Source organism: Emydura macquarii, unplaced genomic scaffold (genome assembly GCF_026122565.2).
Source record: "Emydura macquarii macquarii isolate MOO-44397 ecotype Brisbane River unplaced genomic scaffold, CSIRO-AGI_Emac_v2 contig_2897, whole genome shotgun sequence".
In the NCBI taxonomy this organism is placed as follows: domain Eukaryota; kingdom Metazoa; phylum Chordata; order Testudines; family Chelidae; genus Emydura; species Emydura macquarii.
This window is the reverse complement of record NW_027133034.1, coordinates 45,192,814-45,211,760: the sequence shown is the minus strand read 5'-3', so window position 1 is coordinate 45,211,760 and position 18,947 is coordinate 45,192,814. Positions and strand designations below refer to the sequence as shown.

Genomic DNA, 18,947 nt, shown 5'->3' with positions numbered 1-18,947 from the left:
GTATGGAAGAGAGGAGTGTTGTATTAATGATTGATAGTGTATTTGCCATCTAAATTAATACACCAGGAACCTGCTGCTCCTCTCCTTTGCTGGTTTCTGTCAAAGTTGTATATGTGCTGTACATGGGCTCAGTTGTCATCCTTTACAGACCCATTGACACCACTCCACACAGTCAGATAGCTTATCTGTGGTGTGCACAAAGGAGCAGGATCTTTTTGCATACAGCATGTGAACATTTTTCAAAATTTCCTATGAAAAATTAAAGGCATTTTTACTGGTTCCATAACTAATACAATATGTTATAAAAATTAGTACAAACATTGAAAATTGCTAGCAAGTTTATGAATGATTCCAAGAGAAGTATCAGGAGTTCTTTACTTGTCTGACACTATAGATGGTGTTAATTAACATCTTTTGTTCATCTCTAATAGTTATAGGTAAATCACAGGCTGGAGAAATATGTCCTTCACTACTGGTTGCTAACTGTGCCCTATCTTTTATATGCCATATGTCACTGGACTCCTGTGCCTAAGGAAGGGACAATTCAAGGTAAGGGAGATGAATGGAAAAGTGAATGCAAAAAAGGGGCAGGCCCCTGCAGAGGGCCCCTGCAACCCTCTGTAGAGTCTTTCCTTTCTTCTTAAGATTACCTGGGCCCAATTCTCTGCTCTGGCCAAGTTCCACTCAGAGCAGGCCTAAAGGTGGGTGGAGGTGGCCTTATACCAGGGGTGCCCAACCTACAGCCCATGGGCCGTACACAGCCTACCAGAGCATTTCAGAAGGCCCTCAGCCTGCTTCAACACGATATACTCATGGCCAATCCATTAGCATTTTGTCGTCATGTTCACATTTTAGTTTACACTAGTGTGTAAATAGACAATACTGTACATAGGAAAAAAGCTGAACTGAAAATATAAATCTGTGCAGGTGACTTTAAATCTTACTGAAATATGTAGAATCCGTTTGGCCCACACAAGGCTGTGCTTAGGTTTATGTGGCCCTCCTGTGTAATAAGGTTGGACACCACTGCTTTATACTATCTTGTGCTTTCTCTATTCTGTGCTGCGCTGCCTGCAGCCCTGTGGGACTGCGAGGAAGGGGTGATGTAGAGTTGTACACTGATTCCATTTCACCCCATGATCTCCACTGTTCCTGGGGATTCTCAGGTGGTTGGATATGTACTGGTGGAGCAGCACAAAGGGTACTTATCACAATTAAGAATCAGGCCTCGTATTTTCTTATAATATTGCAATCTCTTCCTGGTGGTTCAGCCAATTTAAGAAATTGTTGATTTCGTAACTGTCAGAAAGGAGCTGCATTGTCTCATCCTTGTTATGTCTTCAAGGGCACAGTTGTGTGAACAAATGTTATCAGTATCATCGAATGAAATAGGATTGGCCAGTGGAGTAATTATTTTCTCCTTCCCCCCTTGCCATCCCTGGCTCCTCCTCATATGTCCTGGAATCCTGGCAGCACACAAACTATTTATTCACTTTATGCTTCTGGGCTCACTGGGGGCAGCAAGACGTGGGCAGCTTCAAGGTCAGTTTATCTAACTCCTCTTGCATTTTATCCACCACAAAGAGTGACATTTAAAATGGGAGGATTATTAAAAATGAATTCAAAGCATCACGGATTGTAATGTAATTTGAATATAATTTACTGATTTGCATAATTCCTCAGACAGCAATGACAGCAAACTGCGGCAGCCCACTGTGCGGCTGATTCAAATGGTGACACTCTAGATTTTATTTGTATTTATTTAATATGCTCCTTATCTAAATAAATGATCATAAAATCTATCTGGGGAAAATTGCAACAGCATTTCTACGCTCAGCCTGCAGAGAAACCACCTTAAATTGTCTGTGTTGTCTGTAAATATCTGGAGTTAACTAGAAAACGCGTGGCTTTATTTACACCTTAGGTATGAGTTTTCTTGCTATGTGGTACAGCAGACGGGTTTCTTTGAGGTGATCGGTAAGAGTCTTCTTACTCTTACTGGCTTCAGCAGGGGTGTCCGGGTCTCGGCACCTCTTCAGAATAGACCCAATGGGCCAGATCCTCAGCTGGTGCAGCTCCCCCTACTATGCCAATCTATGCTTGATGAGGATCTGCCCCAGTACGTTTTGTTGTTAAAGTGTAATTTATTGAACTGTTCAAATAAACATTCTTGACCATATCTTCCCCTTTCTCCTTTTTTCATTGAAGGCTGATTTTGAATTCCTTTAAAAGATTAGATTTTATACAGGTTCACTAATCAAGGGAGTTATGAAGAGATAGAAATGAAATCTTGGCCTCTTTGTTCTTGATAATGCATGTTAACGTTAAAAGCAAAATTAGAAATATGGCTATTAATTTATGGAGATTTGTTTTAAACCAACTCAGTCTGAAAGCAAAACAGCAAGAATCCTGTGGCACCTTGAAGACTAACGAATTTATTTCGGCATGAATCTGACAAAGTGGGTTTCTGCCCACGAAAGCTTATGCCCAAATAAATTTGTTAGTCTTTAAGGTGCCACAGGACTCTCACTGTTTTGCTAAAGACAGACTAACACGACTACCCCTCTGGAACTCAGGCTGAAAGGTTAACCCATTAATGTCAATGGAAAAAGTCCCAGTGACTTCAGTTGGCTTTAGATCTTACCTTGTACGACTCAAGTAAAATGTTATCAGATATAAAATAACAAAATAATTTTGTCCTTTTGAACCCCATTTTTCTACCGCAGAGGAGGGTCTATTTACTGCCAGAACAGCTTGTTAACAGTTTGAGTTACGTGTAGGTAGCTACATCATGATTAAGTTACCTAAGCAAGGATAGCTTGCTAATGTAACATTTTAATTTCCTAAAGACTGAAAGTTACAATCTGGCCTCGCACTGACATTTTATTTAAATCTGTTTTATTGTTTGCTGTTTATAATATGAATACATATACTGTCTGTGTGAACTTTAGCTATGGCTCGGTGATGCCCTTCAAAGGTCAGTCTGGATCACATGGTGTGGTAGTTAATACCAGCAGTGACTGGGCTCCAGTATTTAATCTAGTTCTATTTCTAGAAATGACACTTTTCATGTCTGCAGCTCTTCTAGCTTCTTTTCCTCCTTTGGAAAAAAGTGCATGTGTTTCCTAATATAAAGCAAAAGAGAGCCAGAAATTTGCCCTGAGCTACATTAATACCTGCCTAAGAAAATTGTGCTTATAATGACTTCTTCTTTAGCAATTAACTCTCTAGTTTCTTTAGTCTTCTAAAGAGAAACTTTTTTTTTTCTAAAATAAAGCATTAGTAGTGACTGCAGGATACTTCAGTTTAAAGGATAAAAGTGGTTTATACTTTTAGGATCACAATTCAAATCTCTGAAATTTTCAGAGGCATGAATATAATGGTTTCACCTCCGTGCAGATCACAAACTCCCTGTCCATAATCTGACACCATTTGAATATGCTGAAAGAGCTTGCTGCCAAAAAGTCAACTGTCCTGGAAAGCCCTGCCAAAAAAAGAAGGTGATCGTTATAGGTCAGATGAGAAGCCACTGGTAAAAGTAACAAGGAGAATTTTTGCATGTGTGGATTCCCATAGACTATGTATAAATAATTTTTAAAATATTGATTTACAGTTTTCAAACATTAATATTAGAGATGGACCCAAACTATAAAACAGTTTATAAAACCTATAATCTTTGGAGAAGTTCAGATCTTTGTGTTTTAACTGAGTGACTCCACATTTATACCAGTGTAAATAAGAGCAGGATTGGTTCTAAAGCCCTTAAATAAACATTCTTCTCCTTTTTCATACTAGGGTCCTATGTGTAGCAAATTACATCTGGCCCTCTTTAGTTGTAATGCAGAATCCTTTGAGCTGGTTCCTAATGGGCACTACCAGAATTACTGCAGTGACTTCAGTAATATGTCACAATGGGATCTGATCATTTTACGTTGTGTGCTGAATAGCTGATTTTTCTTGAATTCAAATAACTTTTTAAAAAATGAAGTACCGACCTCAGAAGACTGGATATAAGCAACAGAACAAATCTGCTTCAGGAGAGACTACAGAAAAGTTCCAGCGGGGTAGCCGTGTTAATCTGTATACAGCAAAAACAATGAGAGTCCTGTAGCACCTTAAAGACGAACAAATTTCTGCGAGCATAAGCTTTCGTGGGCTGCAACCCACTTCGTCAGATGCATGAAGTGGAAACCACAGGTTGGAGGTATATATATACATCCAAGGGTGAGAAACAAATAATGGGGAGGGCAAGTGCTAACAAAGTCAATTCACTTAGGGTAGATGAGGCCTATCCACAATCAGACTGGGTCTGAATAGGGACTTGGAATGGTTATCTCATTACAAGAAGTAATTGTCACTGTTCACACATTCTCATCTTCTAATCAACGGTTGTGAATAGGCCTCATCTACCCTAACTGAATTGACTTTGTTAGCATTTGCCCTCCCCATTGTTGTTTCTCACCCTTGGATATATATATATATATACCTCCAATCTGTGGTTTCCACTTCATGCATCTGACGAAGTGGGTTCCAGCCCACGAAAGCTTATGCCCACAGAAATTTGTTCATCTTTAAGGTGCTACAGGACTCTCATTGTTCTTACAGAAAAGTTGTGTCCTCAAAGCTCATGGCCTTCCAGGTAGCTACTGTCGACTCCCTAAGGGTTGCAAATTCCCCCGTGGTTAAGAACCATTGCTCCAGAAAAGGTAGTTCCAATTTGGCTTTGAGTTGTGATTACCCTTGTCTAGTGTGAAGTTATACTGTAATGAAAGAATAGTGACAACTGAATTTAGTTCTGAAGAAAGCTGTAAAATTTGTGTACAGACTTAAAACTGTATACTATGTTTAAGCGGTATTGCTGCATGTCACCGTTACATTTATTCCACTCAAGATTAACTGCTTTGTAGTGGCAATAGCTGTTCCATGTATGCTTGATCCGCAACATGCAATGAGTTGTAGGGTATTGAACAGACTGTTTATTATAAGGCAGAAACCTCATGCAAGCAATGTCCATAGCAACAGTTGCTCTGCTGGCTGCTCTGTAATTCTTCTCTCCTGTAGAACAGTACTTTTGCCTTCTTTAAGTGTTACTGCAAGTGGAAATGACCTCGGGAGTTGTGTCCAATCTTGAAGGTCTTTTGTGCCTGTGGCAAATCCCACTCTCCAGACTTTTGAGTGTACTCCTGACCGTGCCAGTGGCCCAGGATCTTGGGTAAGCCTCAGTCTTTCTGAGTCAAGCCCTGTGATGATATAAAAGGTATCTTAAATTAGTTAGACTGGTACAATTTAAGACTCCCAAATGAGGTAGCTGGATCTGAGGTGCAAGATTATATAGTAGAACATCAGAGTTATGAACACCACAGGAATGGAGATTGTTTGTAACTCTGAAATGTTAGTAACTCTGAACAAAATGTTATGGTTGTTCCTTCAAAAGTTTACAAATGAACATTGATTTAATACAGCTTTGAAACTATACTATGCAGAAGAAAAATGCTGCTATTGACCATCTTAATTTAAATTAAACAAGCACAGAAAGTTTCCTTGCATTTTAAAAAAAAGATTTGATGCTTTCCCTTTATTTTTAATAGTTTATGTTTGACACGATACTGTACTGTACAATATTTGCTTTTTTTTTTCTCGGTTTCTGCTGCCTGATTGCATACTTCCAGTTCCAAATGAGGTGTGTGGTTGATCAGTCATTTCGTATCTATGCTGTTCATAACTCTGAGGTTCTACTGTATGCCCAAAACATCTTGCAGTGGTATAAAGCCTTAAAGTAGATTCATATCTCAGGAGCTATCAACACACCCAGCCAACACATGTCAAAAAAAGAGTAAAACCAGCAAAGGCAGGTTTGAGGCCAACTTCCTCAATTCACAGATGTGCAATTTTGGCCACCAGTGAAGTTTGCATCCAAGGCCACGCCAACTGTGCTGGTGGAAGGAGATAGCCAGACCCTACAAAAAGTGGCTAAGGGCAATGTGCATCTGTACAGGACAAGGGATCACCAACCCTGGAAGTCATCAGAGTATAGGTAGAAAACGACAGCTAGTAATATAAACAGAGTCACAGCACATTGGACACCATATGCAGCAGCTATAGAATCAAACACACAGGTAGGATGCACCGGAGACTGGCATAGCAGTGCCCAGCAAAGTTCACTATTATTTTAGTTATGACCTGCTACAGATTTCAGAGAAGTTTACACTGCTTTCCTGACCACCACTTTTACAGCCATTCCTTAGCTTTCTTTAATCTATGTAGTACTGCAATTCCTATAGCTTTCATCAGCCTGCTAGGAATGACCCACCTCTGTCAGTTGTTCTGACTAGCTCACTGATCTGAGCTGTCATTGAGAAAGCCACCACTGCAGGATACCACTTCCAGTTTATGCACTCCAGGGTGCATTATTTTTCACAGTGTTTTAACTTAAACCATTAGTTAGTACCTTGAGGTTCTCCATCTGTAGAATGGGAATAATGGGCATGGACTTGCTCCCAAGCAATGTGGTTTAAGACACTTTCTTGAATTTTAAAAATTAAATTAAAAGGCACAAGATTGGGCACTACTTGGTGTCTGCTATAGACCACCAAATCACACTAGGGACAGAGCTTAATTTGTGTCAGGGCTTGCCAGGGCTGAGCCCCAGCACCTCAAGGCTCGGCAGTTCATAGCCCCAGCACCTCTGGGCTTGCCATGTCAATTATGAAAATAAAAATATTGCTTGAGCCCCAGCACCTAACTTTTTGATTCTTGGCACCTCTTTTATTATCAATTAAGCACAGACTAAGAAATAGGATTGCTGGTTCTGTCAGCCTCTATCTGTAGTGTGTAGGGGGAAAAGTTGCATTACCATGGGGGACTTCAAGCTGAGTGACATGATAGAGGTTTCATGCCAATACTAAAATGTCCTTGGAATTTCTAAAAATTAAAGATAATTTCCTAATTCAGAAAGTACTGCATGTACCATGGGAGAATTTTATATTAGACCATGTATTGACAGATAAAGAGGAACTGATCACAGAACTAATAATTAGTGTTTGCTTAGGTGCAAGTGATTGTGACTTGATTATATTCATGCATAAAGAAAATAAAGTCCAAACCAGTAATTATGACATTATCCAGGGTACAATCTGGACTGATGAACAGCTGTGTCCCCTCAATTCTCCAACCTTGAGTGCCTTTTACACTGATTCGCTGTGAGAGCAACCACTGCTATCTGCTCTCACACAGCCTCCAGCATGCAAATTACTCCCAGGTCTAACAGGCTTTGTATTTCTGCATGAATTTGTTACATCTTGCCAGTGGCCCTGTAGGGTCTGCTGCGTAGTGGCTATGGTCCTTTTGTAATGATCTTATGGGCTAGCAGGTGTCTTCCCTAGTTTGTTAGAAAACACTTCTTTGTATTTTTGCAGCACTGACACCGTTGACCTTTCAACTGGTGTTAACTCACTACAGATATCAATGCTTTCCAGAGTTGAGTCATCTGGCATTCAGCCATTAAATCAATGAGGTGGAGTGCCTCAATTCCCCTTCTATACAGCAGATCATGTTTACCATGGCTTCCCCGCTGTGATAGGTTTTAAGTGTGTTTACATGTACTAGCTATGGAACAGCATTACCATGAGGCTTTTTAACATGATATGTATCTTCATTTACCACTTCTATCACCTCAAAGGGTCCTTTCCAAGAATTTTGCATTTTGTACCTTTTCACATGGCTTAAAACTAACACCAAGCCTTCTATTACAAAAGCAAAATATTTGTATCATACCACGCCTTTTGTTTGGATTGACTGTCTTTAAAGATAGTTGGAACAATACCCATCATGTCTTTTAACTCTTTTCTGAACTTCTGTACATATTCAGTCACTGGCTCTTCCTTCACCTCAGCGTCCCCCTCCCTCAGTCCAAAGCTGTTTCTTTGTTCCTCAGGTGTTGTGGCTACTGTGGGTAGAGAGAAAGGGATAAATAACTTGGGGTGTCTGTTCCCCATGCTTATACTTTTTCTTCCTCTTTAAGATTCATCTCCAGCTGGGATTCAGGAGATAGAAATTCTGTGGGGACGGTAACCTCCAGCTATTTCTTTGCCAAGATGTAAATTTCTCACTCACACCCTTTTTCCTGCAAAGACTGGCCACTTAACCAGGTTATGGATCATTTGATTTCGTTGACACCTGGCTGAGGCAGCAGTTTAACTTTTGTCTCTGAGGAACTGGTCTGGGGCTGCTTTTCTAAATGTTCTTTGGAACATGTCTCAGTTGTCATAACATTACATACAATGTTGCCACACATGTTTTACCAGGACAGTAATGATAAGCAAATTATGACTTTTCAAATGATACCTCACAAAGCATACTTTGTACAAAAGGTATCATAGTCCTGTAAAAGGGGTGAACCCAGGGGTACAGACTGTCACAGTAATATATATATACTTGGTGCTTTAAAAAGGCTAATTTAACAAAGCTGAAACAGTTATGAGCCAAAACAACAGAAGAAAGATTTAAACAGAAAAAAATTGAATGATAAATGGGAACTGTTTAAGAACATTTTACTAGATGCCCAAAAACAAAAAATCCTAAAATCAAGAAAGAAGGTTTCACTTGTTAAAAAAAACAGCATGGCTTAGAGGGGAAGTGAAAGCATCTCTGTGTCTTTAATAATAAATGTAGAAAAGGGAAATTGAGAACAACGAATAAAAATTAGAACCTAGGAATTGTAAAAAATTTATAAGGAAAGCAAATGGACACAAGGAGATATTTATGGCCTGCAGATGCCGCATTTATTGACAGAAACTAAAGTAATAACTAACTTAAACCTACACACACACACACACACACACACACACACACACACACACGCGCCCAAACATACCAGAAAGCGTTCTATAGTTATATATATATAGCTACCAGTCCTGATTGTGGCTTGAGATCGTAGCTAGGGTTCGTTGCTGGAGTTCGTGGCTCGTGGCAGCTACCTGGCCAGGGAAGCTGGGCACGAGGAGAGCAGGGTCCTTGTCGGGCGCGCACCGACGCTCTTCTTTAGATGATGTGTAGAACGCTGTTTTTCCCCCAAAGCCTTGAAATCTCACCCAGTCTTTTATAGGTTTTTCAGTTCTGCTGTGTCACGTCGCTTCTCTGTGACCCTTGATTGCTGGTACAATAGCAGACGTGACTTTCAGCTTGTTCTTTGATGTCTTTGATTAAGTTTGATTAAGTTTTTCTGGGGTGGATCCTTCTTTGCTTTTTGGGGCTATGTTCACACTCTTCAGCCTAGGATGGACTTCACACTTCATCAGGACAACTTCATCAAGACAAGCTGGCAGTTTGGGTCTGACTCACACACACATACACCCTCCATTCATACCTTGTTCAGATAACTATCTTATTCATCTAAAGGTTTAGAAAGGGTTTGACACAAGATGGAGTACATAGGGTCAAAATGGGGTTTTTACACAAGATGGAGTACATAGGTCAAAATGGGGTTTTACATTCACAATATGGAGTATGACTGAGAGAAGTTCAAATGTTACATGATTTCAATAATAACCATATAGAGGTTGACACAAATAAGGGTATGAATTAAAAGCTATGAATTAATCTACAGGGTTACAATTACAATTAAAAGCTTGAATTAAGCTACAGGGTTACCTACAATTTTATTCCTACATTATCCCCCTTTTGACCCTTCACCTCACATATGGTGAATGGGTCACATTTTACTGAAACAATATTTGTTAGCCAGGAGGGTGGCCAGTGGAAGGGAGAAGACGTTCATTACAATTTATGTAATTGTTTTAAGGCAATATATTGAGATAGAATATGAGCTTGTGGTTTTAACCTTGAATACATTCTTTTCATCCAGCAACACATGAAACACATTACAATTAACATTACCACTATTAAAGCAAAGAGAATAACAATAGGATGTAACATAATTTTTAAAAATGATGACCAGGAGGGGTCCCCCAAAAATGTCATACCAATGATGTGTCATTATTTGTTTTGCTTGTGCAGGAATTTCTGCTCCCTGATCTATGGCTATGGGGTTTCTACTTGGGTGCGGGTAGTTGTGGTCAGGTGGCTAATTTGCTCATTCTTTTGCATTAATTTGTACAGAGTTGTCCAATTAATTCCCAATGAAAAATTAAAACATAGAACATTACTTGCTTCTAACCCATCGATTGTTTTATCTTCATGAGATGGAAAGTAATATGTTAGTCTTGGAGTTTTTAACATAGTTACATTGCACATACATTGTTGCACAGGGGGCTCTGAGATATATTTGTCTTGCCAAACAATTTTTTCTAACCCAATTACACAAACACAAGTTTTTTCATCATAGTACACCTTTGCAGTATCATTATTTAACTCGTCCCAATAACAAGTTGCCAAACTCTTATGTTGTAATGAACAGGGTTCTTCTAATATTGATAAGGTAGGGCATATCCATTGTTGTGGGGTCCACCTTAAACATGAACGATGATCTATAATGTCTCCTTGGTTATTTAGATAGGTCCCTGCCAATCGAGGGACCCAGATATGTTTGCCCTGGAGAATTGGGAGGGCTTTGAATGGCCACAGGATAGCCCTGTGACTGTGGGGCTGTGCCCTGATTACTTGTATAGATATATGCCCTGTAAGAGTGGATGTATATACTTTGGAGTTTAGCACATTATACCATCCAGGAACATAGGATGACACCCACGGTTGTAATCTGTTACAGGTCCAATGTGGGTGCTTACTTCAAATACACAATCATGATCACTGGGTGTAATATTTACCCATACTTGTAATGTGATTAGCTGAATTGGTCCATGCAGCATGTTATTATATACAGGTATTATTTCAATTTGGTTCCACGTGGTGAAATTAAACCACTGGATTCCCCAATGCGCATTGGTTGTTTTTATAATGATTAATTGCACTAGTAGCCCCAGAAATGGTGTCCACATCTCTGCTGCTGACGTCCACCTAAAGAGAAAGAAACGCTTGCGCTGGAGAAATGTCTTTGTTAGTAGGTTACTGTACCGAGACTGTCCATAAGGATGTGTGGAGGGTGATCCAGGTATGAATGCTTAGCTTCCTGTAGCTACCGGAGATTTTATGAAATTCAGCTTCTTATGGGGATACCTGAAACATGCTCAAGTAAACATTGTATCTGACATGATGTATCTGACACGCATTATCATGATTCTGCCATACTGATGTCACCCAATATACAAAATGCCCCCCCACTCAAGCCAGCCTGAGTGACACCCCCAACGTGAGACTGGTGTAGAAAGGAGCAATCGGAGCTCCTGAATAAACCTCAGGTTCCCTCTTTATCCAGACAGCGTGACACCCCACCACGCAAAACTGATGCAGAAAGGGGTGCATCATAGGAACTTTCCCTCTTCAGTTTTTAACATGTTTCAAGGCTTTTACATAATATCAGGCACACGGCACATTTTTACATTTCTCGCACTAACAACAAACTAACTACAAGACTTAACAATGGCACACATATCATTAGCAAAATCATGTTTAGCTAAAACAGGCTTTTTCCTTGCAAGGTTCATCATGGAGGTAACAATGTTATTTGGTTTTTTTTTTTTTTTTTTTTTTTTTTTTTTTTTTTTTTTTTTTTTTACAAACAGTTATAATAGTTTAGTTAGCTCAATGGTGACACATACTTCACCACTGGTTGTTCTGTTACCTTTACATTACCCTCCTGCTCAGACTAGGCTTTGGGCCCCCACTCTGGCCCCCTCCAAAGAAACATTTTTTTTTTTGAGCCCTAACAAACTCATTCCACATGTGGCTCCAATGCAGAGCCATTCCAGGCACACCCAACTTACTTTCAGCTGGCCACACCCGAGAGGAATTCTTCTTGTAAACAGCTATGGGTGGATCTTTTCCCCCCCTGTCAGGCAGGTAGTATGCATCAACACCCCCACTAGTTAGTTCACTAGTTCCCAGATGCTTAACTGCTATCCCTTTCCAGACTGGACTAGGTTTTAAAGAGATATCAACCATTTTCACTAGCATCTCATAAACAGGGTTCTCATGTTCTTCCATTGCTAATATCTGACTCCACATAGCATCAGATGTACCTGAGTCCATTAAGAGACTACAAGATACATCCAAAGCATTCAGAGGTGAGAGTTTGTCTGCCACCCCCTGTTTTTCCCAGAGATCAACAGCACATCTGTTCTGCTGTGTAGCTTTAGGTGCCCAGTCTTTTTTCTGAAACTGAGGCACTATCTGTTCACCTACAGAGCTAACAGCCTGGAGACATTCAGGTTCCAACACCATTGTTTCCCCACTATAATGATTAAGCACAGCCACTTGGTTACAGGGCTGTTTAAGCTTTCTAATAATCTTCACCCCATCTGGAACCTTTTCCAAGGTATCCAAACTGGACTTTTTTATAACAGAGTCAGTGAATCCATCCACATTTGGAAAACTTTGGCAGTTAGAAACTGAACCACTTTTCCCAACATCTAAGCTGTTGCTTGCTACAGGCAATGACTCATCCTGAGCTGGCTTAATCAATTCACTTTCACACCCTTTAGTTGCAGAAAACTGCTTGCAAAAGCCAGCAGGAGGTTTTATTCCTTCAGGAGCAGTTTTAGGCAACAAATCATTTTTCACAGAAATTCCTCCCCTACCCTTTTCATCCAGGGCCTGCTCCAAAGAAACATTTCCCTGATCCCCAACAGACTCTTTCTGGGTTTCTGTTAAGTCCAGGACCAGATCTGATACCACTGGCACCCCCTTAACTTGCATAAACTGAGAAGCACACCCTGTCTGCTCTTTAGACAGATGATTGGAGCTAAACTCTCTCTCTGCAGACAAACTGCTATTCTTAACCTTCCAACATTTGAAATTTCCCCCTTTTTGTCCCAGTCCATATGGCTGTTCCCAGCCAAACTTTTGGAGACCGGGGTGGCTTTCCCCATGGGCAAGCTATTGCCCTCAACAGACACGGGCTTAGGAACCTTTCCTTCCTGGATCTCAGTTGAATCCAGACCCACAACTGATAAATCTTTCACCAGCATAAGTTGAACAGTACTTTCTGCCTCCTCCACAGACAGTACTCTGGGGATTACTTCCCCCCAGCAGATACACTGCTACTTGTAACACTCAAACAATTTGAGGTTTCTTTTTCTAAATGCTCATTTTCCTCTGAGAGGTTATTTTTCTCTTTTCCTTGAGTTCTAGATTCTCTCAACATATCTTTAAGAATTTCCAATTGGTTCTGTAAGCCTGCAGCCAAGGCTTTCCATTTTTCAGTTTCCTGGCCAGATTTCTGGACTTCTTTTTGGAGGGAAGCAATATCTTCCTGACAATCAGTCAGGCGAATGTAGGCATCATTAGGCTTCCCATAAAAGCCAGATTGCTGCTGCATCTTTTTTTGTGGGACTTGTGGGTTTATATACTAGGAGGTATTTAGCCAATTTATCCTCCAGATCAGCTATAGTATGGACATCAGACAAAACTTGCTGAGTCCAGGGACTGTGTCCAAATTTTTCTAAAGTGGTGTGGAACGGGGTTATTTCTTTTACAAAGTTTAATTTTTGGATCTCTTCTTTAGAAGAGTCCTTAGGGGTTTGCCTACGCTTAAACATAGTGCTATCACTAAATATAATGCTCTCAATAGAACCGGGGTCCTAAACCTGGTCCTAAATCCGGCTATTCTACAACCGGTGGTGTGTAAACCAATATTTTATTTCACAACTTTCTGCCCAGTGGCAATAAATTTTTCAATAAAGCTGGTATACTAAACCAGGCTTTAATTCCGGCTATTCTACAACCGGTGGTAACACACCAAATATCAAATAGTTATTTTCTCAATAGAGCAGGTATTCTAAACCTGGCTCTAACTCCGGCTATCCCTACAACCGGTGGTGGCACACCAAGTATCAAGCGCTTATCTTATACTTTTAATAACTGCAGCAATACTTCACTCACTCTCAATCTCTCTCACTTTCCCCCCTTCGCATTCTCCACCAATAATGTTGTGCAAAATTAAGCACTCGGGACTTTTTCAAGGGGAAAAGGCAGTTTGCCGCATTTATTGACAGAAACTAAAGTAATAACTAACTTAAACCTACACACACACACACACACACACACACACACATACACGCGCCCAAACATACCAGAAAGCGTTCTATAGTTATATATATATAGCTACCAGTCCTGATTGTGGCTTGAGATCGTAGCTAGGGTTCGTTGCTGGAGTTCGTGGCTCGTGGCAGCTACCTGGCCAGGGAAGCTGGGCACGAGGAGAGCAGGGTCCTTGTCGGGCGCGCACCGACGCTCTTCTTTAGATGATGTGTAGAACGCTGTTTTTCCCCCAAAGCCTTGAAATCTCACCCAGTCTTTTATAGGTTTTTCAGTTCTGCTGTGTCACGTCGCTTCTCTGTGACCCTTGATTGCTGGTACAATAGCAGACGTGACTTTCAGCTTGTTCTTTGATGTCTTTGATTAAGTTTGATTAAGTTTTTCTGGGGTGGATCCTTCTTTGCTTTTTGGGGCTATGTTCACACTCTTCAGCCTAGGATGGACTTCACACTTCATCAGGACAACTTCATCAAGACAAGCTGGCAGTTTGGGTCTGACTCACACACACATACACCCTCCATTCATACCTTGTTCAGATAACTATCTTATTCATCTAAAGGTTTAGAAAGGGTTTGACACAAGATGGAGTACATAGGGTCAAAATGGGGTTTTTACACAAGATGGAGTACATAGGTCAAAATGGGGTTTTACATTCACAATATGGAGTATGACTGAGAGAAGTTCAAATGTTACATGATTTCAATAATAACCATATAGAGGTTGACACAAATAAGGGTATGAATTAAAAGCTATGAATTAATCTACAGGGTTACAATTACAATTAAATAAAGGGTCTTAATGAAAAGAAAGGATTGAAAGAGACCAAAATCTATAGCTATGGGAAAATACTCTTATCACTGGAAACCATCCCGCATAAGACAGACATGGATTTGTATAATAAATAAAAAAAGGAGAAGACTGCTAAATGTATAAGACATAGCAAATAAATATCTCTGTGATAAGTGGGACCACTACTGCCAAATATATAGATGGTGTCAATGAAGAAGGAACAGGAAGAATGGGTACAGCTTTCTGCAGGCCTTCACGCGGACTCAAGAAAGCCAGAAGGCCATAAGTAACTTTGTATCTATCTTTATGACTGAGCTAACAGTGATTATGCTAGCATTAAACTGGGCTTCAGATGTGTGGCCAGGTACTCTGGTCATCCTGGCTGACTCCTTATTAGGACTGCAGGCAATTTACAGTGGTAAATCTGATAGCGAAATTATATTCTTAATGAAATATTACTGCTAACAACTGAACTGGTGCAATCAGATATAACCATAGTGATAGCATGGATCCTGGTGCAAGTAGGGATAGCAGGAAATGAATTGGCAGACAAACAGGTCAAAAGTGCTATTAATCATGAACAAGCTGACCTAGGAATCCCCTTAAGAAAACTAGACTTTAAATATCTAATAAAAAATGAGCGCAGGAAGGAATGGCAAGAACTGTAGGCAAATGAAACAGGGGGAAAAAATCTAAGAAGCTTGCCCACTAGTTGACACTGTTGTTATAATTCAAGGCCCTTGAGAGGAAGAGCGAAGTGGCTCTATTTAGGATTCTAACAGCGCACTGTGGATTAAACAGTAATTTATTCCTAATAAATATGCACAAGGGTGGATTATGCATAACATGTAAAATCCAGAAAACAATAGATCACATCTTATGGAATTACAGAAGTGTACCAGAGAAAGGAGGTGTTTATATAGAAAACTCAAGGCCTTAAATTAACAAAAATTTCCTTGCAACAGCTGCCAAGAATACAAGGAAAATGGGGCCCAGTAAAAAAAAAAAATCTCTTCTGCTGTTCTTTAAGACTGCTGGGAAAAGGGCAAGACTCTAAGTCATGAACAAGACAAAGTACAGTGCATGGCGGTCATAGACTCAGGAAGTGAGCCTGCCACACCACAAAGCCGAAGAAGTTCACCGGTTACTCAAGCCATTTGTCATAGCTGCAATAGTGCCTATGTCTGCTTGTTCCTAGCCTTGCTCCTGCCTTGTTCCAGCTCTGCGCCTGCCTCAGACCCAGCCCTGCTTCTGCCTTGCCTAGCTCCAGTTAACCTGGTTCTCACCCTTGACTCCTATTCCTGATTTCTGACCTCCGCTGTGACCTTTGGCTCTGGCTTCTGACCCTGGGCTCAAGCTCTGACTCAAGCATCTGCCCTCTGACACTGTCACTGATTCTAGGCTCTGATTCCTGGCATCTGATGCTTGGTCTAACCAGTAGGCCTGATCAGCCCCATCCCAGCCCCCTGACACATTCCAATCTTCCTTGAAAATCCTCTACTCTTTGGATTTCAATGAAACCAAAGCTTTTGGTTATATATATTGAAACGTGATAAAAAGTGAAATCCCTGCAGAGAGGGATTCGTTTCTATAGGAAAAATCTGCTTTACAGCATTGTGTGGCTGATCAAGAGAATTAAGGAACATTTCTAGCGATCCCTCTGAATGTAATAATTACCATTTCAAATAAACGGTGGGCCTACTGCATTATAAATAATAATGTGTTTTATAATTAATATATTAATTGTATATATGATATACATGCACAATATTTGCAGATTCAGTTTGCGCTGCAGTATCATATGCATTTATATTCTGAAACAACATCCTGCCTGCATAGTAGAGGGCCTCATTTTGTTTTATTAAGTAAGGTACTGTACCTTGTTAACAGAAATATGAATAAGTGTCTCTTTCCACGGCAAGCCAATTGTGATTTTTATTTTTCTCTCTATCAAAAATGTCTGGCATGCTCTCTTTTGACCCTTGCAGTTGACGTGAGATTGCCACTCAGTTCTGAGGTCAGAGGTTAGCCTTGTTCCCACTTAAAATGCAAAAACCATAGCCAATTGAATTCTTCAAATTACAAACAATTGCTTGCTGCTGTGATTGACACTTGTCAGATGACTTTCTCAGCTGAAACAACGAGAGTTCTGTAGCATTTTAAAGACTAACAAATTTTATTTCTGCATGCATAAGCTAGCAACCACTATCAGCAGTATACAAAGCACAGGCACTTTGTACATTAATAAAGACAGACATACAATGAAGTCCTGTTTACAGAAATATAAAGAGAGGGGAAGGAAAGGAAAGATTCAACAAAACAGTGTCAAGGGGCAGTACTCAAATAGAGTAAGAGCAAGCTCTCTATGAAGACAACACTGCCAAAAAGGAAGATACTCTGATAATGGAGCATATCTTTGTTTACATTCCGGAAGGAAAACAATCCCACTTATCATAAAACTTGGCTTCCAGGAGGAGTATTTTGGTCTCTTGATCAATGTTATAGACCTGCTCAACCTAATAGATCCTGGCAAGAGGGGAGAAAACTGCTCATGCTGCCTGAACATGGTAGGGAAAGAACAAGATAACTATTACCAGACAAGGAGTACTGCCTAGAGGCTGAAGCTCAGGGCTGTGCATTTGACACCTAGCTAGACATGTGTTGTATGTAAGGGAAAAGAGGGGGGGGGTCTTCCACACTTTTTACCGAAAGCGAAAGGGTGGGCCACCAGTGCTCTTTTGAGATAGGCACTTTGTCCACAGGCTCTTCCTTGTCATTGTCTTTTCTTTGAGAGTTTATTCTTCCTTCTATTGCCAGATTGTCCACTTTACACACAGCACAGCATCTGTACACTTGAACCAGGTGTATCTGCTATCTAAAGATCCAAATTATACACAGCAACACAGTGTGCTGTTTATGGGACAAAGCCTGTGAGGTATTTAGCAATCCTGTGTAGTCTTCACAGGATCAGGTGCTTCCATATCTGATAATGTCGTAAGATTAATGAGACAAGAAGAAAGGCATTGAAACAGGAGTTAAAGCGTTATCAACTGTTACTAATTTTAGAAAGTACAGAAAATGCTAGCTTGAGCTTTTTGAAGATCCCACAAAAGTGAATAACTTCAAACATACTTCACAATCACACAATTCCTGTCTAGTGCCTAAGTCCTGAATTGACTTTGTACATATAGCTAAGAACTAAGAATGGCCATACTGAGTCAGACCAGTGGTCCAGATAGCCCAGTATCTTTTCTTCCAACAATGGCCAATGTCAGGTGCTTCAGAGGGAATGAACAGAACAGGGCAATTATCATGTGAGCCATCCCCTGTCATCCAGTGGCAGCATCTGGCAGTCAGAAGCTTACGGACACCCAGAGCATGGGGTTGCAACCCTAACCATCGTGGCTAATAGCCATTGAGGGACCTAACATCCATGAACTTATCTAATACTTTTTTGAACACAGTTATAGTTTTGGCCTTCACAACATCCCCCGGCAATGAGTTTCACAAGCTGACTGTACATTGTGTGAAGAAGTTCTTCCTTTGGTTGGTTTGTTTTAAACATGCTGCCTATTAATTTCATTAGGAGAGCCCCTGGTTCTTGTGTTATGTGAAGGCATAAATAACACTTCCTACAAAACTACGCAAGATAGTTAAGTCCAAAGCAGACAGCGAGGCGTTACAAAGGGATCTCAAAAAGCTGGGTGACTGGGCAACAAAATGGCAGACAAATTCAATGTTTATAAATGCAAAGTAATGCACATTGGAAAACATAGTCCCACCTATACATATAAAATGATGGGGGTCTAAATTAGCTACCACTACTCAAGAAAGAGATCTTGGAGTCATTTTGGATAGTTCTCTGAAAGCATCCACTCAATGTGCCGTGAGTCAAATAAGCTAACAGAATGTTGGGAATCATTAGGAAAGGGATAGATAATAAGACAGAAAATATCATAGTGCCTCTTCATAAATCAATGGTATGCCCACATCTTGAATAGTGTGTGCAGATCTGGGCGCCCCATCTCAAAAAAGATATATTGGAATTG

At 40.4% G+C, this 18,947-nt stretch overlaps 1 protein-coding gene across 3 annotated transcripts in view; it reads left to right on the top strand.

Annotated features, from left to right (window-relative positions):
• The first annotated feature begins 1,496 nt into the window (after positions 1–1,496).
• CKMT2 (creatine kinase, mitochondrial 2) overlaps positions 1,497–18,947 on the top strand; it is a 45,448-nt gene continuing 27,997 nt past the window's right edge. Inside the window, exon 1 of one of the 3 annotated variants that reach the window (XM_067568675.1) lies at positions 1,497–1,542. The gene's annotated coding sequence lies outside the window, so the exon portion shown is untranslated. Of the gene's footprint in view, positions 1,543–3,477; positions 3,501–18,947 lie in introns of those variants that run through there. The other 2 variants (XM_067568673.1, XM_067568674.1) reach the window with 2 other exon arrangements.